This window comes from Ctenopharyngodon idella, chromosome 22 (genome assembly GCF_019924925.1).
Source record: "Ctenopharyngodon idella isolate HZGC_01 chromosome 22, HZGC01, whole genome shotgun sequence".
NCBI lineage: Eukaryota > Metazoa > Chordata > Actinopteri > Cypriniformes > Xenocyprididae > Ctenopharyngodon > Ctenopharyngodon idella.
This window is the reverse complement of record NC_067241.1, coordinates 26,622,381-26,645,976: the sequence shown is the minus strand read 5'-3', so window position 1 is coordinate 26,645,976 and position 23,596 is coordinate 26,622,381. Positions and strand designations below refer to the sequence as shown.

At 33.6% G+C, this 23,596-nt stretch overlaps 1 protein-coding gene across 1 annotated transcript in view; it reads right to left on the bottom strand.

Annotated features, from left to right (window-relative positions):
• LOC127504698 (extracellular sulfatase Sulf-2-like) overlaps positions 1 to 23,596 on the bottom strand; it is a 164,027-nt gene that overhangs the window by 117,562 nt on the left and 22,869 nt on the right. The window contains exon 2 of the mRNA XM_051879614.1: positions 11,997 to 12,055. The gene's annotated coding sequence lies outside the window, so the exon portion shown is untranslated. The remainder of the gene's footprint in view (positions 1 to 11,996; positions 12,056 to 23,596) is intronic.

Sequence of the window (23,596 nt, the reverse complement as noted above, 5' to 3'; positions counted from 1 at the left end):
CAATTCTGACTTTATAACTCACAATTCTCACTTTATAACTCGCAATTCTGACTTTATATCATGCAATTCTGACTTTATAACTTGCAATTCTGACTTTATATCATGCAATTCTGACTTATATTTTGCAATTCTGACTTTATACCACACAATTCTGACTCATGCAATTCTGACTTCATAACTCACAATTCTGACTTTATAACTCACAATTCTGACTATATCATGCAATTCTGACTTTATAACTCGCAATTCTGACTTTATATCATGCAATTCTGACTTCATATCTCGCAATTCTGACTTTATAACTCGCAATTCTGACTTTATAACTCGCAATTCTGACTTTATAACTCACAATTCTGACTTTATAACTCGCAATTCTGACTTTATATCATGCAATTCTGACTTTATATCATGCAATTCTGACTTTATAACTCGCAATTCTGACTTTATAACTCGCAATTCTGACTTTATATCATGCAATTCTGACTTTATATCATGCAATTCTGACTTCATAACTCACAATTCTGACTTTATAACTCACAATTCTGACTTTATAACTCGCAATTCTGACTTTATAACTCACAATTCTGGCTTTATAACTCGCAATTCTGACTTTATATCATGCAATTCTGACTTTATAACTCGCAATTCTGACTTTATAACTCACAATTCTGGCTTTATAACTCGCAATTCTGACTTTATATCATGCAATTCTGACTTTATAACTCGCAATTCTGACTTTATAACTCACAATTCTCACTTTATAACTCGCAATTCTGACTTTATATCATGCAATTCTGACTTTATAACTCGCAATTCTCACTTTATATCATGCTATTCTGACTTTATAACTTGCAATTCTGACTTTATATCATGCAATTCTGACTTATATTTTGCAATTCTGACTTTATACAGAATTCTGACTTTATACCACACAATTCTGACTCATGCAATTCTGACTTCATAACTCACAATTCTGACTTTATAACTCACAATTCTGACTTTATAACTCGCAATTCTGACTTTATATCATGCAATTCTGACTTATATTTTGCAATTCTGACTTTATACAGAATTCTGACTTTATACCACACAATTCTGACTCATGCAATTCTGACTTCATAACTCACAATTCTGACTTTATAACTCACAATTCTGACTTTATAACTCACAATTCTGACTTTATAACTCACAATTCTGACTTTATATCATGCAATTCTGACTTTATAACTCGCAATTCTGACTTTATAACTCACAATTCTCACTTTATAACTCGCAATTCTGACTTTATATCATGCAATTCTGACTTTATAACTTGCAATTCTGACTTTATATCATGCAATTCTGACTTATATTTTGCAATTCTGACTTTATACCACACAATTCTGACTCATGCAATTCTGACTTCATAACTCACAATTCTGACTTTATAACTCACAATTCTGACTATATCATGCAATTCTGACTTTATAACTCGCAATTCTGACTTTATATCATGCAATTCTGACTTCATATCTCGCAATTCTGACTTTATAACTCGCAATTCTGACTTTATAACTCGCAATTCTGACTTTATAACTCACAATTCTGACTTTATAACTCGCAATTCTGACTTTATATCATGCAATTCTGACTTTATATCATGCAATTCTGACTTTATAACTCGCAATTCTGACTTTATAACTCGCAATTCTGACTTTATATCATGCAATTCTGACTTTATATCATGCAATTCTGACTTCATAACTCACAATTCTGACTTTATAACTCACAATTCTGACTTTATAACTCGCAATTCTGACTTTATAACTCACAATTCTGGCTTTATAACTCGCAATTCTGACTTTATATCATGCAATTCTGACTTTATAACTCGCAATTCTGACTTTATAACTCACAATTCTGGCTTTATAACTCGCAATTCTGACTTTATATCATGCAATTCTGACTTTATAACTCGCAATTCTGACTTTATAACTCACAATTCTCACTTTATAACTCGCAATTCTGACTTTATATCATGCAATTCTGACTTTATAACTCGCAATTCTCACTTTATATCATGCTATTCTGACTTTATAACTTGCAATTCTGACTTTATATCATGCAATTCTGACTTATATTTTGCAATTCTGACTTTATACAGAATTCTGACTTTATACCACACAATTCTGACTCATGCAATTCTGACTTCATAACTCACAATTCTGACTTTATAACTCACAATTCTGACTTTATAACTCGCAATTCTGACTTTATATCATGCAATTCTGACTTATATTTTGCAATTCTGACTTTATACAGAATTCTGACTTTATACCACACAATTCTGACTCATGCAATTCTGACTTCATAACTCACAATTCTGACTTTATAACTCACAATTCTGACTTTATAACTCACAATTCTGACTTTATAACTCACAATTCTGACTTTATATCATGCAATTCTGACTTTATAACTCGCAATTCTGACTTTATAACTCACAATTCTCACTTTATAACTCGCAATTCTGACTTTATATCATGCAATTCTGACTTTATAACTTGCAATTCTGACTTTATATCATGCAATTCTGACTTTATAACTCGCAATTCTGACTTTATAACTCACAATTCTGACTTTATAACTCACAATTCTGGCTTTATAACTCGCAATTCTGACTTTATATCATGCAATTCTGACTTTATAACTCGCAATTCTGACTTTATAACTCACAATTCTCACTTTATAACTCGCAATTCTGACTTTATATCATGCAATTCTGACTTTATAACTCGCAATTCTCACTTTATATCATGCTATTCTGACTTTATAACTTGCAATTCTGACTTTATATCATGCAATTCTGACTTATATTTTGCAATTCTGACTTTATACAGAATTCTGACTTTATACCACACAATTCTGACTCATGCAATTCTGACTTCATAACTCACAATTCTGACTTTATAACTCACAATTCTGACTTTATAACTCGCAATTCTGACTTTATATCATGCAATTCTGACTTATATTTTGCAATTCTGACTTTATACAGAATTCTGACTTTATACCACACAATTCTGACTCATGCAATTCTGACTTCATAACTCACAATTCTGACTTTATAACTCACAATTCTGACTTTATAACTCACAATTCTGACTTTATAACTCACAATTCTGACTTTATATCATGCAATTCTGACTTTATAACTCGCAATTCTGACTTTATAACTCACAATTCTCACTTTATAACTCGCAATTCTGACTTTATATCATGCAATTCTGACTTTATAACTTGCAATTCTGACTTTATATCATGCAATTCTGACTTATATTTTGCAATTCTGACTTTATACCACACAATTCTGACTCATGCAATTCTGACTTCATAACTCACAATTCTGACTTTATAACTCACAATTCTGACTATATCATGCAATTCTGACTTTATAACTCGCAATTCTGACTTTATATCATGCAATTCTGACTTTATAACTTGCAATTCTGACTTTATATCATGCAATTCTGACTTTATAACTCGCAATTCTGACTTTATAACTCACAATTCTGACTTTATAACTCACAATTCTGGCTTTATAACTCGCAATTCTGACTTTATATCATGCAATTCTGACTTTATAACTCGCAATTCTGACTTTATAACTCACAATTCTCACTTTATAACTCGCAATTCTGACTTTATATCATGCAATTCTGACTTTATAACTCGCAATTCTCACTTTATATCATGCTATTCTGACTTTATAACTTGCAATTCTGACTTTATATCATGCAATTCTGACTTATATTTTGCAATTCTGACTTTATACAGAATTCTGACTTTATACCACACAATTCTGACTCATGCAATTCTGACTTCATAACTCACAATTCTGACTTTATAACTCACAATTCTGACTTTATAACTCGCAATTCTGACTTTATATCATGCAATTCTGACTTATATTTTGCAATTCTGACTTTATACAGAATTCTGACTTTATACCACACAATTCTGACTCATGCAATTCTGACTTCATAACTCACAATTCTGACTTTATAACTCACAATTCTGACTTTATAACTCACAATTCTGACTTTATAACTCACAATTCTGACTTTATATCATGCAATTCTGACTTTATAACTCGCAATTCTGACTTTATAACTCACAATTCTCACTTTATAACTCGCAATTCTGACTTTATATCATGCAATTCTGACTTTATAACTTGCAATTCTGACTTTATATCATGCAATTCTGACTTATATTTTGCAATTCTGACTTTATACCACACAATTCTGACTCATGCAATTCTGACTTCATAACTCACAATTCTGACTTTATAACTCACAATTCTGACTATATCATGCAATTCTGACTTTATAACTCGCAATTCTGACTTTATATCATGCAATTCTGACTTCATATCTCGCAATTCTGACTTTATAACTCGCAATTCTGACTTTATAACTCGCAATTCTGACTTTATAACTCGCAATTCTGACTTTATATCATGCAATTCTGACTTTATATCATGCAATTCTGACTTTATAACTCGCAATTCTGACTTTATAACTCGCAATTCTGACTTTATATCATGCAATTCTGACTTTATATCATGCAATTCTGACTTCATAACTCACAATTCTGACTTTATAACTCACAATTCTGACTTTATAACTCGCAATTCTGACTTTATAACTCGCAATTCTGGCTTTATAACTCGCAATTCTGACTTTATATCATGCAATTCTGACTTTATAACTCGCAATTCTGACTTTATAACTCACAATTCTGACTTTATAACTCGCAATTCTGGCTTTATAACTCGCAATTCTGACTTTATATCATGCAATTCTGACTTTATAACTCGCAATTCTGACTTTATAACTCACAATTCTCACTTTATAACTCGCAATTCTGACTTTATATCATGCAATTCTGACTTTATAACTCGCAATTCTCACTTTATATCATGCTATTCTGACTTTATAACTTGCAATTCTGACTTTATATCATGCAATTCTGACTTATATTTTGCAATTCTGACTTTATACAGAATTCTGACTTTATACCACACAATTCTGACTCATGCAATTCTGACTTCATAACTCACAATTCTGACTTTATAACTCACAATTCTGACTTTATAACTCGCAATTCTGTCTTTATATCATGCAATTCTGACTTATATTTTGCAATTCTGACTTTATACAGAATTCTGACTTTATACCACACAATTCTGACTCATGCAATTCTGACTTCATAACTCACAATTCTGACTTTATAACTCACAATTCTGACTTTATAACTCACAATTCTGACTTTATAACTCACAATTCTGACTTTATATCATGCAATTCTGACTTTATAACTCGCAATTCTGACTTTATAACTCACAATTCTCACTTTATAACTCGCAATTCTGACTTTATATCATGCAATTCTGACTTTATAACTTGCAATTCTGACTTTATATCATGCAATTCTGACTTATATTTTGCAATTCTGACTTTATACCACACAATTCTGACTCATGCAATTCTGACTTCATAACTCACAATTCTGACTTTATAACTCACAATTCTGACTATATCATGCAATTCTGACTTTATAACTCGCAATTCTGACTTTATATCATGCAATTCTGACTTCATATCTCGCAATTCTGACTTTATAACTCGCAATTCTGACTTTATAACTCGCAATTCTGACTTTATAACTCACAATTCTGACTTTATAACTCGCAATTCTGACTTTATATCATGCAATTCTGACTTTATATCATGCAATTCTGACTTTATAACTCGCAATTCTGACTTTATAACTCGCAATTCTGACTTTATATCATGCAATTCTGACTTTATATCATGCAATTCTGACTTCATAACTCACAATTCTGACTTTATAACTCACAATTCTGACTTTATAACTCGCAATTCTGACTTTATAACTCACAATTCTGGCTTTATAACTCGCAATTCTGACTTTATATCATGCAATTCTGACTTTATAACTCGCAATTCTGACTTTATAACTCACAATTCTGACTTTATAACTCACAATTCTGGCTTTATAACTCGCAATTCTGACTTTATATCATGCAATTCTGACTTTATAACTCGCAATTCTGACTTTATAACTCACAATTCTCACTTTATAACTCGCAATTCTGACTTTATATCATGCAATTCTGACTTTATAACTCGCAATTCTCACTTTATATCATGCTATTCTGACTTTATAACTTGCAATTCTGACTTTATATCATGCAATTCTGACTTATATTTTGCAATTCTGACTTTATACAGAATTCTGACTTTATACCACACAATTCTGACTCATGCAATTCTGACTTCATAACTCACAATTCTGACTTTATAACTCACAATTCTGACTTTATAACTCGCAATTCTGACTTTATATCATGCAATTCTGACTTATATTTTGCAATTCTGACTTTATACAGAATTCTGACTTTATACCACACAATTCTGACTCATGCAATTCTGACTTCATAACTCACAATTCTGACTTTATAACTCACAATTCTGACTTTATAACTCACAATTCTGACTTTATATCATGCAATTCTGACTTTATAACTCGCAATTCTGACTTTATAACTCACAATTCTCACTTTATAACTCGCAATTCTGACTTTATATCATGCAATTCTGACTTTATAACTTGCAATTCTGACTTTATATCATGCAATTCTGACTTATATTTTGCAATTCTGACTTTATACCACACAATTCTGACTCATGCAATTCTGACTTTATAACTCACAATTCTGACTTTATAACTCACAATTCTGACTATATCATGCAATTCTGACTTTATAACTCGCAATTCTGACTTTATATCATGCAATTCTGACTTCATATCTCGCAATTCTGACTTTATAACTCGCAATTCTGACTTTATAACTCACAATTCTGACTTTATAACTCGCAATTCTGACTTTATATCATGCAATTCTGACTTTATATCATGCAATTCTGACTTTATAACTCGCAATTCTGACTTTATAACTCGCAATTCTGACTTTATAACTCGCAATTCTGACTTTATATCATGCAATTCTGACTTTATATCATGCAATTCTGACTTCATAACTCACAATTCTGACTTTATAACTCACAATTCTGCCTTTATAACTCGCAATTCTGACTTTATAACTTGCAATTCTGACTTTATATCATGCAATTCTGACTTTATATCACACAATTCTGGCTTTATAACTCGCAATTCTGACTTTATATCATGCAATTCTGACTTTATAACTCGCAATTCTGACTTTATAACTCACAATTCTGACTTTATAACTCACAATTCTGGCTTTATAACTCACAATTCTGACTTTATAACTCACAATTCTGACTTATATTTTGCAATTCTGACTTTATACAGAATTCTGACTTTATATCATGCAATTCTGACTTTATAACTCGCAATTCTGACTTTATAACTCACAATTCTGACTTTATAACTCACAATTCTGGCTTTATAACTCACAATTCTGACTTTATAACTCACAATTCTGACTTCATAACTCACAATTCTGACTTTATAACTCACAATTCTGACTTTATAACTCGCAATTCTGACTTTATATCATGCAATTCTGACTTATATTTTGCAATTCTGACTTTATACAGAATTCTGACTTTATACCACACAATTCTGACTCATGCAATTCTGACTTCATAACTCACAATTCTGACTTTATAACTCACAATTCTGACTTTATAACTCACAATTCTGACTTTATATCATGCAATTCTGACTTTATAACTCGCAATTCTGACTTTATAACTCGCAATTCTGACTTTATATCATGCAATTCTGACTTTATAACTTGCAATTCTGACTTTATATCATGCAATTCTGACTTATATTTTGCAATTCTGACTTTATACCACACAATTCTGACTCATGCAATTCTGACTTCATAACTCACAATTCTGACTTTATAACTCACAATTCTGACTATATCATGCAATTCTGACTTTATAACTCGCAATTCTGACTTTATATCATGCAATTCTGACTTCATATCTCGCAATTCTGACTTTATAACTCGCAATTCTGACTTTATAACTCGCAATTCTGACTTTATAACTCACAATTCTGACTTTATAACTCGCAATTCTGACTTTATATCATGCAATTCTGACTTTATAACTCGCAATTCTGACTTTATAACTCACAATTCTCACTTTATAACTCGCAATTCTGACTTTATATCATGCAATTCTGACTTTATAACTTGCAATTCTGACTTTATATCATGCAATTCTGACTTATATTTTGCAATTCTGACTTTATACCACACAATTCTGACTCATGCAATTCTGACTTTATAACTCACAATTCTGACTTTATAACTCACAATTCTGACTATATCATGCAATTCTGACTTTATAACTCGCAATTCTGACTTTATATCATGCAATTCTGACTTCATATCTCGCAATTCTGACTTTATAACTCGCAATTCTGACTTTATAACTCACAATTCTGACTTTATAACTCGCAATTCTGACTTTATATCATGCAATTCTGACTTTATATCATGCAATTCTGACTTTATAACTCGCAATTCTGACTTTATAACTCGCAATTCTGACTTTATAACTCGCAATTCTGACTTTATATCATGCAATTCTGACTTTATATCATGCAATTCTGACTTCATAACTCACAATTCTGACTTTATAACTCACAATTCTGCCTTTATAACTCGCAATTCTGACTTTATAACTTGCAATTCTGACTTTATATCATGCAATTCTGACTTTATATCACACAATTCTGGCTTTATAACTCGCAATTCTGACTTTATATCATGCAATTCTGACTTTATAACTCGCAATTCTGACTTTATAACTCACAATTCTGACTTTATAACTCACAATTCTGGCTTTATAACTCACAATTCTGACTTTATAACTCACAATTCTGACTTATATTTTGCAATTCTGACTTTATACAGAATTCTGACTTTATATCATGCAATTCTGACTTTATAACTCGCAATTCTGACTTTATAACTCACAATTCTGACTTTATAACTCACAATTCTGGCTTTATAACTCACAATTCTGACTTTATAACTCACAATTCTGACTTCATAACTCACAATTCTGACTTTATAACTCACAATTCTGACTTTATAACTCGCAATTCTGACTTTATATCATGCAATTCTGACTTATATTTTGCAATTCTGACTTTATACAGAATTCTGACTTTATACCACACAATTCTGACTCATGCAATTCTGACTTCATAACTCACAATTCTGACTTTATAACTCACAATTCTGACTTTATAACTCACAATTCTGACTTTATATCATGCAATTCTGACTTTATAACTCGCAATTCTGACTTTATAACTCGCAATTCTGACTTTATATCATGCAATTCTGACTTTATAACTTGCAATTCTGACTTTATATCATGCAATTCTGACTTATATTTTGCAATTCTGACTTTATACCACACAATTCTGACTCATGCAATTCTGACTTCATAACTCACAATTCTGACTTTATAACTCACAATTCTGACTATATCATGCAATTCTGACTTTATAACTCGCAATTCTGACTTTATATCATGCAATTCTGACTTCATATCTCGCAATTCTGACTTTATAACTCGCAATTCTGACTTTATAACTCGCAATTCTGACTTTATAACTCACAATTCTGACTTTATAACTCGCAATTCTGACTTTATATCATGCAATTCTGACTTTATATCATGCAATTCTGACTTTATAACTCGCAATTCTGACTTTATAACTCGCAATTCTGACTTTATATCATGCAATTCTGACTTTATATCATGCAATTCTGACTTTATATCATGCAATTCTGACTTCATAACTCACAATTCTGACTTTATAACTCGCAATTCTGACTTTATAACTCACAATTCTGGCTTTATAACTCGCAATTCTGACTTTATATCATGCAATTCTGACTTTATAACTCGCAATTCTGACTTTATAACTCACAATTCTGACTTTATAACTCACAATTCTGGCTTTATAACTCGCAATTCTGACTTTATATCATGCAATTCTGACTTTATAACTCGCAATTCTGACTTTATAACTCACAATTCTCACTTTATAACTCGCAATTCTGACTTTATATCATGCAATTCTGACTTTATAACTCGCAATTCTCACTTTATATCATGCTATTCTGACTTTATAACTTGCAATTCTGACTTTATATCATGCAATTCTGACTTATATTTTGCAATTCTGACTTTATACAGAATTCTGACTTTATACCACACAATTCTGACTCATGCAATTCTGACTTCATAACTCACAATTCTGACTTTATAACTCGCAATTCTGACTTTATATCATGCAATTCTGACTTATATTTTGCAATTCTGACTTTATACAGAATTCTGACTTTATACCACACAATTCTGACTCATGCAATTCTGACTTCATAACTCACAATTCTGACTTTATAACTCACAATTCTGACTTTATAACTCACAATTCTGACTTTATAACTCACAATTCTGACTTTATATCATGCAATTCTGACTTTATAACTCGCAATTCTGACTTTATAACTCACAATTCTCACTTTATAACTCGCAATTCTGACTTTATATCATGCAATTCTGACTTTATAACTTGCAATTCTGACTTTATATCATGCAATTCTGACTTATATTTTGCAATTCTGACTTTATACCACACAATTCTGACTCATGCAATTCTGACTTCATAACTCACAATTCTGACTTTATAACTCACAATTCTGACTATATCATGCAATTCTGACTTTATAACTCGCAATTCTGACTTTATATCATGCAATTCTGACTTCATATCTCGCAATTCTGACTTTATAACTCGCAATTCTGACTTTATAACTCACAATTCTGACTTTATAACTCGCAATTCTGACTTTATATCATGCAATTCTGACTTTATATCATGCAATTCTGACTTTATAACTCGCAATTCTGACTTTATAACTCGCAATTCTGACTTTATATCATGCAATTCTGACTTTATATCATGCAATTCTGACTTCATAACTCACAATTCTGACTTTATAACTCACAATTCTGCCTTTATAACTCGCAATTCTGACTTTATAACTTGCAATTCTGACTTTATATCATGCAATTCTGACTTTATAACTCGCAATTCTGACTTTATATCACACAATTCTGACTTTATACCACACAATTCTGACTATATACCACACAATTCTGACTTTATACCACACAATTCTGACTTTATAACTCGCAATTCTGACTTTATATCATGCAATTCTGACTTCATATCTCGTAATTCTGCCTTTATAACTCGCAATTCTGACTTTATAACTCACAATTCTCACTTTATAACTCGCAATTATGACTTTATATCACACAATTATGACTTTAGAACTCGCAAGTTCAAATCTCGCAATTGCGAGAAGAAAAGTCAGAATTGTGAGATAAAAAGTCGCAATTACCTTTTTTATTTTTTATTTCATGGCGGAAACAAGCCTTCATACTGTACCATGCAATACAATGTCACTAAAAAATATATGGACACTTTCAAATGTTCAGTATAAGCAAAATGAGTTCAAACATTTGAACAGTAGTGTATACTGCTTATAATATGTATTTATTGTTTTTTTCTTTTTTTATTGTGACACTGGGGTTTGATATTCTGTATTGTATCTAATGTAATAAAATTCAAATTATTTTAAGTGCAGATCAAGTGTCCAAACACTTTGAGTCTACTGTGTATTATAGCACCATGGAATTACCGTCATTATACCATGGTTACAAGCAGTATTTCATAAATGTTTTATTTTTTTCTGTTCAATATAAAGAATAATCAACATGTCCAAAACCACTTGGAGGGTCCAATACAAGAGGGTAGCTTTTTTGAATGAGAAAAATTTCTCATCAAGATTTGGCTATGTTTCCATGTCATTTGTCCAACATCCTGTCACTCACCTGCCAGTCCAGAGTATCAGGCTCACAGCTGTTCTAGTTGTGTCTGGTTCCACCTTGTTCTGAAAAAAACAAGGGAGAAAAGTCACAAAACCCATTTAAAACTAAAGCATTTATTTCATCATTTTTTTGTGTCAAACTCTCAATATCTCTCCGAGTGTCTTTTTTCAGCTGCTTGCTCTAAATGGCAGCAATTGATTTCTCTGTTCTGTGAGCTTGAAACTTATTTGCTCCAAAAGACATGGTATGAAAAAAGAGCCAGCTACAGGCCACATTTAATTCCTAGTGAAAGACTTTTGTGCGTGCCTCTTTTTTCGCTCTTGTATTCTCTCTCTTGCTTTCCCCTCTTTTTTCACTTCTTTTCTTTGTGTCTGAACTGAAGTCTGACCAGAATACTGATGTCATGGATTTGTGAAGTGCATTTGGACGTGCAGAATGACTTTCTGCCCTCTTTTTTTTTTTCCCACCGCACTGCCAGTTCCTACTGCGCTTGGAGGCCGCTGAGAGAAAGCAGGTCCAATTACCAGAGCAGGGGGGCTTAGTGAGCGTCACACACACAAACAAACACACACTCACGCAAAACAGAGCGCGACAAGTTTATTCAGACGAAGCAATCAGGATGAGAGCTTAAAGAGACCTTAGCGAGGGAGGTTAAGTTATTTAGCGTGATGGCTAATGACAGTGTGGGAACGGCCATAGGAATGTATGAGGAGAAAAAGGAAGGGAGGGGCGAGGAGGAGATATCCGATCGAATGGAATCAGCGCTCCATCAATCACTCTGATTAAGATGTCAACCTGTCAATCATGAGGATTAAACTGAGGGGGCTCATGCATATTCATGAACATCTTTAGGGTGGGATGTGAATATGTTAAGCTGTATTACAGAAGAGCAAAGACTGAAAGGGGAGGAGAGGTAATTAGTGGCCCACCATTCACCCGAGACAAAAGGAGTGTTGAAATGGTGTTCTTTTCAGCCTCAAGAAGCCAGTTGTTGAAACGTAGGCACATTTGTGCATGTGCTATTCTGCAATGTGTGAAATTTGGTAAACAAAATGTATTAGCATCAGGGTCAAAGGGTACTATGACGTCATGTGGATTAAACATGGTCAAGCATGGCATGCGACGCATCCCGATGTCATTACCACTCCCTATCCTCAAATAATATCCTTTCATTCTCCATTGGATCTATTTAACTGCCAAGATGGGTGGGTTCCTGGGTGTTGCTATCTTGTAGCTAAGGTGTTCCGAGTGCTTTTAATGTGTTGCTAGGGTGTTCTAGATGGTTTCTAGGTGCATGCTTACTGCACCAAGTCAAAAGAGCCCATCCCCAAGTTTTCTAAAAACAGGGTTTTTAAAGTGCTTTGATCCCAAGGACCCCCAAATATAGTGATCATCACCTTGCAAAGGACCCCATTTCTGAAATATAAAGGCAGACATATTTTCAATGTCTTAGGAAAATAGTAAGTCTAATATTCTAAACACAACATGTTTCTTAAATAAATTATTTTATACACTGTATTGAAGACAAAGCACATTTTTGAATTATTACCTGAAAAATAAATAAATAAAATGATCGAAATTGGCAGACGTGTTAAACTTAATAATATGTTAACTTTGTCAGCTGTAAAAATACATTTAAAAAATAAATAATTGACATAATGAAGCAAAAGCATTATTAAAATATTATCTGGAAAATAAGTAAATACAAAAATAAATAAATAAATAAAATCTGTAATTAATCAAAATTGGTAAATGTGTTAAACATAATAATATTAATAATAATCAACTCTGACAGCTTTAAAAATATATTTTGTAAAATGTATTTTCATTCTTCTTGTGAGGGACCCACTTTATGAAATATAAAGGCAGATATTTATTTTCATGTATAAAGACCCATTGCGAAAAATAGTGTATATAATTTATTTATTTATTTTAAATAGCTTTTTACATTGTTAAATACTTGATTTGAAGCCAAAGCACATTCATAAAATATTATCTGGAAAAACAAACAAACAAATAAATAAATAAGGTTTAAAAAATGTGTTATACATAATATCTTAACTGTGACGGATGCAAAAATACATTTAAAAAAGGAATAATTGCCTTTTCAATTATTATACAGTATACTGTCTTAAAGCCAAAGCATTATTAAAATAATTTCTGGAAGATAAATAGAATTCAGTAATATTATTAAAATTGTTATTATTCTTTGGTATCATTCTATGCCAAAGTTTAATACTTCAGAAATATCTTTCACCCAAATTATGAGCAAAACTAATCATGATACGGGTCTTATTAAAGCAGAAAAAGTCAGAAAGTAAAATGTTATCATATGATACAAAACTATTGGACAAAGTTGAGCAATTGAGGAAGGTCTGAACCAATCAGGTCAACCACTTAGGGCCAGATTTACTAACAGCTTGCGCCAGCGCAAACCCTCTTTTGGCGTTAAAAAACTACTGTCGGGATTTACTAAAGACACGCAGTGCAAAATTAGCGCTGAAAAGGCGTGAACTGAGTTGTTTTTGCGGCTGACCTTATTGCATATGCATTTGTAGGAGTTTCCCATTCAGACGCAAAATTTATGGGAGGAGAGTATTTAAATGAATCACGCAACGCAATTTACTAATGTTTGCGCTAGTCAATTTACTGGTGTTTGCGCCATTACTTAACACCCAAAACAAGCATGTCTTAACCCATTTTACGACATGGCTGCAATTGTTGCTGCTAGGAGGAGACACCGCAGAGAACAGACAGCGTGGTAGAAAGAAGAAAATATTATCCACTCGTATTAATTTCTTTGGAATGCCAGAGGAAGACGTTATCCGTATATTACATGTAACAAGTTTCACCTGTGTCGACCCGCACCTGATGAGCATCAGCTCTGCTTTTTTGCGACTCAACGCTAATTTGCGCTGCTCTTGTTAGATTGCGTTGGTCAATATGTAAATGATTTGACTGCGACTGTGTTCTTTAATTTGCGCGTCAGCAGTAGATCACGCGCAAAACTTGTCACTCCCATCAGCACATTTGTCACGCTAATTTGCCCCGTTTAGTAAATCTGGCCCTTAGAGTCTTTGTACAAAAAGAAGCGTCTTTCTCTGCAGCAGTGAAACACGTTAAGGTGACATTGGCAGGAGGCACACACTCAGCCATCATTCAGCTTCCTGCCTCTAGCCATGAGCCCACTCTGACCCTCTCTTCTCTTCATCTTTATACATCTCTGTCTCTGTCACTTCATCACCCTCTCCTCTAATCTTCCACTCATTCTCTCTTCCCACTTAAGTTTTCCTCCATCCATAATTCCTCTTTTCTTTCACCATCTTCTGTCTTGTTACTGTGGCTTTTCTCCTCTTCTGCCCCCTCTCCTCTCGCTCTGTAATTGTCAGTGCGTTGAAAAAAGCCCCACACAGAGAGAAAGTTAGCCACCGTAGATTAAATTAAACCCCATCAAGTAGAAAGCAGACACCAAACACTCAATGCAATATTAAAAGGCTGCACACAAGGGAGAGTGTGTGTGCGTGTGAGTCACTCCCTTCAGTCATTCTTCAGCTTTCTTCTCTGACTAATGTAAATCAATGATGTAAAATGGCTGCTTCCCTCACTACAGCTTCAGTGACAGCAAACAGGCCCAACCACAGACCTGCTGCCGCCAAGGTGATGGATAGGTGAGAGAAAGCTGATACACAGGCGGCTTTCATCTCCCTCTCTGTCTGTCTGTCACCGTTTTCCATTTGTCATGATTTTTCTCCTCTCTTTCTTCATCTCTCATTCTATTTTTGTGACCTAGGCCTCTAATGGTGTTTTTGAGGAAAATGACAATTAGCGGAAATGTGATATAACAACCCGAAGATCTCCTCAACTGTAACTACAGAATTTGGAAGTAAAATGCATAAACATGGTGGATTTTGTGCTACTATCTGCTTTTTCTATTCGGAAACAAAAGCACAAAGCAAAGGCAAAAATCACAAACTCAAAGCATAACATAACAGCAAAATACAAAGCAAAATGCAAAGCAAAACAAGATAAACAACTTTTATCTCACAATTCTGACTTATTTTCTCAGAATTACGAGATATAAACTTCCAATTGCGAGTTATAAAGTGAGAATTGTGTGATGTAAAGTCGCAGTTACAAGTTATAAAGTGAGAATTGCGTGATGTAGTCATAATTGCGAGTTATAAAGTTAAAATTGTGTGATATAAAGTCGCAATTGCGAGTTATAAAATCAGAATTGCATGATATAAAGTTACAATTGCGAGTTATAAAGTCAATTGCTTGATATAAAGTTGCAACTGCGAGTTATGAAGTCAAATTCTGAGGGAAAAAAGACTGACTTTTTTTTCTCAGAATTGCGAGTTTATTTAATTCTGACTTTATAACTTGTGATTATTTATAGAGTTTATATCTCGCAATTCTAAGAAAAAAAGTCAGAATTGTGAGATGTAAACTCGCAATTGCAAGAAAAAAAGTCTTTTTTGTTTTTTTATTCAGTGGCAGTAACAAGCTTCCATACAAAACAGAAAGCAAAGCAAAAAACTAAAAGCAAATGAAAAAACAAAGCTAAAAAACTAGAAGCAAAACAAAAAGCAAAGAAAAAAACCCAACAAAAAACAAAACAAAAAGCGAAGCAAAACAAATACACAAAATATTTGCGTCAGCCCTCATAAATGGAAAAATAGAAAATTAATATTTAATATAAGCTAAGCGCAGCATGTATTTATTTATTTGATTTATTTGATGTTAACTAATGATTTTACTAGCATTACAGTATCTATGGTTAACATGGTAAATCTACTGCATGTAGGGCACAAGGGATACAGGACATAAAACCTTTTTTACAGGAATAAAAATTTCCCTGTATAAAAGAACTTTAACTTCAGTTCATGGAATAAGCAAAAACATGAATGTCTTTGTGCTGCTATCTTCTTTATCTCGACTCCTCCCCTCCCATGACCTTCAGTAATCGCTGAGATCGCGGATTGACCCAGACATACCACATGAGCGTTTTCTCTCATTACGCGGCCCACTGCTCGGCGTGATTTATGCTCTTATTCATATTCCATGTGAAGCGCTTTTAATCACCACGCAGCATGCTGCTGCTTCACATAACTACTGCAAAGAAGCAATTAATTCCTGCTGCTGCACAGCTTCCTCAACAAGCCAGAAATTAATACAACACTTAAGAAATACTGACTCATTTGTTCGGAGAAAAGAAAAGGATATACACACAATGACCTCATAAGTGATTAACAGCACATCGGCTGCATGGGACAGACCTTTTCGTTTATTTTGGATTATTTGAAAAACCTACTTTTGTGAACTAGTCCTAGGTTTTTGGCCAGATCGAAACTGCAGCAAGATTCTCTGGAGTCTGATTGTCAATTATCAAAAAAGTTTAAATTTCAATTCACAGTCCCTAAGGGCTGCCAAAACGTTTGAAGTGGGCAGAGCCACTTTTACTAAAATGGTTGTAGCTCGTGAACGGAGTGGGATATTTTCACCAAACTCAGTACACCTATGTAAGACCTCATTCTGTGGTTGTGTGAAAAAAAGACGTGGCGAATGACCACTTGGTGGTGCTATAACAGGGAAAAAAATAAAACATTAAAATGGCTATAACTACTTCACCATTAGCCCGATCGAATTGGCAAGCAGTGTCTTTGTCCAAGGTGCCATGATTGTCTCTGAGGACACTGACGCAACTCAAAAAACATGTCCGCCATCAGCCAATGAAGTTTTAAAACTCACTTGGCCTGTTTGACTCACGGCCCTAGAGGCCTGTGAGAAATTCGAAAGAAATCGGCCACCGGGGAGCGCCTTCGCGTTTTTCACGTGCATAAAGGATTGTGTATGGCGCAATTTTTTGCACACGCCCACGATATTCGTACCACATGGTAGAACTCCTCATTCTGAGCAACTAGCCGGTAGGACCGCCACTGTCAATCGAATCGTTCAATAAATATTGGATTATTTCAAAAACCAACTTTGGCGAACTAGTCCTAGGTTTTTGGCTCAACCTCCATAACCATTAAAAAGCTATATAAACCATAAATTTCCTATGGTAAATTGCCTGTATTGGCTGAAATTGGTCTTTTCCATCTATGATTGAGATGGTTACAGGCTTGCTAATTAAAACATTATACCTTTTTACGCATGTGTTTATAGGCCTTGAACCCTGATAACTGCTGCTTGCAGCTATATTTTTATTTTATTTTTTATTTGTGAAACAAGTTTCCTTAGAAGGTGCCCTCATACTCAAAAGCTGAGTATAGAGGAAACAGGAAATGATCAGAGAAAAGAGAGGAATCAGTACATGATATGAGATGGAATTGAGCTTGCTTCTCTTTCATTGGTTTTCATGTCTGGAGCACTAACCACAGGGCCACTGCTCCAACCTACATTACATTTATCAAAAAAAAGATACAGGGTAAAATGTCTGATATGCGCTGTCTCTCAGTCTGGGCAGTAGACCTGTCTGGCCTCTGGGGTTTGCTGTGATGTGTCCATGCTCCCAGACTTAGATTAATAATTTAGATAGTTGCTGAGCCTGGTAAGACAAGCTGATGACCGCTGGTCCGTGGGGCAATTCAAAAAAGCAATGGTGAACCACACCAGAGCTCCTGCCTGCAATTGTACTGAGCCACGCTGTAGAAATGTGTGTTCTTGAGTGTACAGTTAGACAGACTGATCAAGCTGGAGTAATGCATGTGCTGGAGTAACACACTACTGTTCAAAAGTTTGTAGTCAGTATGTTTTTTAATGTTTTTGAAAGAAGTCTCTTATGCTCACTTAGCTGCATTCATTTGATCAAAAATAAAAACAGCAATATTGTGAAATATTATTACACTTTTTTTTATTTGAATATATTTTAAAATGTAATTTATTCCTGTGATGTTAAAGGCACAATATGTAATTTTTCGCCGCTAGAGGCCGCCTATTCAAAACAAAGGCGTAGCTTGATGACGCCGAGTTTGAGTGCGGATTCTTGGGAGATGTTGTCTTCACCTCACAGCCAGTGAAAAAGAATCGGGATAGGACTCGGGCAGAAATCATATTCATGGATGAGATTATTAACGTTACTGTAGTATGAAACAGAGCAGGGCTAAGTGTTGTTGGATGAACGAGGACGCTGGAGCGATTGCTTATGAGAGACGAGCGCGACACACACGTCTCGAGAGCAGCAAAACATTTATTATGCCGCAGTCGCCACTTCCGCTTCTTCCGGCCATGAGTATGAGGTAACGCAGTGCTGTTTATCATATTAGATACATTTGACTGTTGAAAATGATGTTATAATGTTACTCTGTGTGTTCACTCGGCTTCTGCTATGAAACAGTTGCTGCACACTGCAGTAAGCTATATCGATATTAGAAGATCATATTAATAAATGCTGGATGGCTTGTGTTGATAAATGGCATGCAATTAATTTTAAAACATTGTATGATGGAGAAAATGCTGTATTACTGTTACTAAAAATAAAGCTGTATCTGATTATGCTATGTTAGCTACTTCACAAAATAGTGTTTTTCTCTGAGGCATGGTAAAAACATGGTACTCGCTGTAAGTCAAGAAAATGAGATTCAAACTTGTTAAGACTAAACGTATTGAGCTATATAACATGATTAGTTTTTAATTGAAAAAAAAAAAAAAAAAAATAGGCGACGCACGGAAACGGTCCTTGTCCTGGTTAAAAATAGCTTATTTCTCTGGATTTAAACATTCTTGGAAACATCTAGGATAATGTAAGTACACAAGTCAACAAAATATAGAACACTGTTCTAGTGGTTTTTGGATATTTTAATCAAAAAATCTTACATATTGCGAATTTTGCTGAATTTTCAGCATCATTACTCCAGTCTTCAGTGTCACATGATTCTAATATGCTGATTTGATGCTCAAGAAACATTTCTTATTATCAATAGTTGTGCTGCTTAATATTTTAGAGGAAACTGTGATGCATTTTAGGATTCATTGACGAATAAGAGCAGAATTTATTTGAAATAGAAATCTTTTGTAATATTATAAATGTCTTTATTGTCACATTTGAGCAATTTAATGCATCCTTGCTTAATAAAGTATTAATTTCTTAAAAAAAAAAAAAAAAAAATCTTACTGACCCAAACTTTTGAACGGTATGTATTTTATTACATAGGTTACACTTGAAAATATATGAATAACATTGCATTATAAAAATATCAAACCAACTGGCATCAGCATTTCTTTTTTTTTTTTTTTTTTTTACTTTTTCTCAGAACTGACTTCCCTTTTCTGAACCATTTTGCCCAAAAATGTTGACTTCACTATTATACAATTTCCAAAAAGCAGAATGGGTAGCATCCCCAAATTTTTTAATATTCATTAAACCTTACAAGAAAAAATACCCAAACGATTTGCTTCTTCCACTGAGATTCTGAATATTGGATCTGATCAGCACTTCACTATCCCATGAGGCCACAGGAGAGGAGTCATCATATTCATAAATGGCAAAGAACAGTGACATGACTGATGTCATGGATCACATGACAGTGGACCGCTAGTAAAGTAACCACAAGTGTAATTCATCACATAAACCCCACTAATATCTGACAACCACAGTGTCACAATCCATTTTATCTTCATTTGTAATAAAATCTTTTGGTTTGATATGATAAATTGGTTTGATATTTTAAAATGCAATGACATTCAAATGTTTTTAGGACGATGGTACTTTAGGAACTGGTGATCTTTCGAAGTACAGAAATAAGCATGATATGGTTTTAGTCATAGCCTCGAGTTTAAACTTTGTGTTCCCCCGTAAGTCCAGAAATCAATTCAAGGAGAGTTGCAACCTTCAGGCAGCCTAGTTTTAATTCCATCTGTATCTCTTCAGTGTTTCTATTTCTCATCTGCTCTTCATCCCTTTCTCAGAGTCAATTGATTCCAGAGGCCTTTCAAGCACCCAATTAAACCCCGCTAGACTAGTCCAGCAGGGCTGGTTTAATGAATGCCAGCATAGGCCACACTATCATTATCTCTCCTTCCCTCTCTCCATCTCTCTGTTTTTCCTTTCCATCCTGTGTAAACTTTAACAAATCATGCTTGGGCCCAAATTGAAATTCATTGATCAATCCATCGTGTAGCTGCGAACCAACATAAAAGGATAAAAGAGAAAGAGTAAGTGAATGAAAGATGGAGTGTGTGAAGGAGAGAGAGATTGGAAATTAGTTTGGCAAAATCCAATCTCAGGGACTTGTAACACAACTGCCAGATCTTATTTAAAAAGCAGACACGGTCTTATCAACACTTGCTCCAGGAACAGATGAGAAAGGGTGGAAAACAGATGAGGAAAGAGGGGATAAACAGCACAGAAATCCCACAAGAGCAATCATCTTACTGACCTTCAAGTGTCCGACCACACACTCACACATGAGCCAGGCAATCAGTCACATGTAAGGGAAAAAACGATGCCTAACTGATTAACACAGAGCTATAGAAAAACTAAAACAGAGGCGCTAGATGTAAGTCTGGTGAGGGCGTTCAATGTAAACACAATCTAGAGGCTTGTACAATTTTCTCCTGATCTATAAGGCTGATCTACAAACAAGCACAAGGGCAGTAAAGGTCTTGTTGGACTTTATCAGAGGCCTGACATCTTTTGAAGGCACACATACACAGGCACCTTAAAAGTTATATTGCATATCTCATTTAACAGACTGATGCAATCTTTTTGACAAACATGACCAATTTTTGCACATTTTTATAACTCATTTATGGAGGATAAACTTAGCAAGCATTGATCAGAACAGCAAACATTTGCACGTTTCAATTCTCGGAGCCCCAAGATCAACAGAGCTGTAATTAGCAGTGTTTGCTAATCACTACCATCACTATTATTATTGCTCATAATTAGGGTTAGAAATTTGAACAAAATATTAAACTTTGATGTGTAAATCTCGCATGGTTAATGCTAAAGACATGGATCATATCTCAAATTGTCTGGCTTGTGATTTTCATCTTGTTAAAACATTTCTTCAAATCACTTCACTTTAATTTCTAAAGTTCTAAACATTCTTTAATGTTTTTTTTTTTTTTTTTTTTCAAAGAAAGAAAATGAGAGAAATGACATAAAACACCTGTCAATGTTTTTAAAATACAGTAAATAATGAAAATATTTTGGTAAACACAATCAGTCATGTAACATGCATTTGCATTTTGAACAGGTAATGTAGTATAAATCAGGCTTATTATAGTCACCTAGTTGCCAAAGCAACATTTCTCTTTTTTTTTTTTTTTTGTTTAACTTGATGTACTAAAATAACTAAAACTAAAGCTGAAATAAAAATTAATGAAAACTATATATAGACATAAAAAAGCTAATAAAAATGACAAAAACACAACAAAAAATACTAAAACTTTCACTAAAATTAAAATAGAAAATATTAAAATGAAAACTAATTCAAAATATAAATAAAAACTGTAATAGTATCTCAATGACACTAAAATAACACTGATGTAAAAGCAATCTGGTTAAAAATATATGTGACCTGTGCTGAGTCGCAATTAGCAAATTTTCAAAAATGAGTTTCTATTTAAAAAAACCTTCAAAATGATGTATGATTTGTTGGAATTCAACAACAAAAATGACTGAGCTCGAGTTAAAGTTTTCTGAAGGTTCCAAAACAAAATCACCTATATATATATATATATATATATATATATATCACCTATATATATTAAACTTTTTTACATGATTACACAATTGTATGATTAACATTAATAAAACAGACAGCCTATATCTTAAGACCTACTGTATCACACAGATCTAATATAATGTTACACATCAGGTGTTTTTTCCCAACAGCTAACCAAAAAGACAGATTTTGTTAAAAATAATGTAATTCTGTGTATATGTGTATATCGGGATCTGAGTCTGAACCAATGAAATGTGATTTTCAAAATCATGTTGATGTAAACAAGACGACTGACAGATCTGAAGTGCGCGCACAAAGACTCATGCCATCAAGAATTCACTATGAATATTCACAAAGTTGGAACGCTGCAGTAAAATGCAATAAAAAAAAAAAAGTTGGAATGCTGCGCTTTAAAACAATACAAAACTTGTGCTGAGGAAAGCACCAGTCATCCAGAAGCGAGCAGAGAAAAACAGCATTTTTCATGGACAAAGGAAAGGCACTCCTCTCAGAAAACGTACAAATAAAGATACTTTTAGATGTTTAACTGCTATTTGGAGAATTGGGATCACTAGATAAGGGCTTAATGAACTCATTTTTGTGAAAACCTCAATTTCGACAAAATTGACTTGTTTTGCCTGTAGCTCGAAATTACCTTGTGCGCATTCCGACTCATACTACCCAGATGTGAAATGCATGTTAAAAGGGAAAGTTCATCTAAAAGTGAAAACCCCCATTTACTCACCCTCATGTCATTCAAAACCCATAAGACTTTCAACCAATGAGATTTGTTCCAACGCGTCAAGTACGGAGCTTGTGTTTACCATATTTGATGTGCTCTATGTACAGTATGTGCATTGATCAACTCACATACAGTGTTTTTTATGTGAATAAAAGGCTAAATTAAATCTGTTCAACATATAAAGCAAT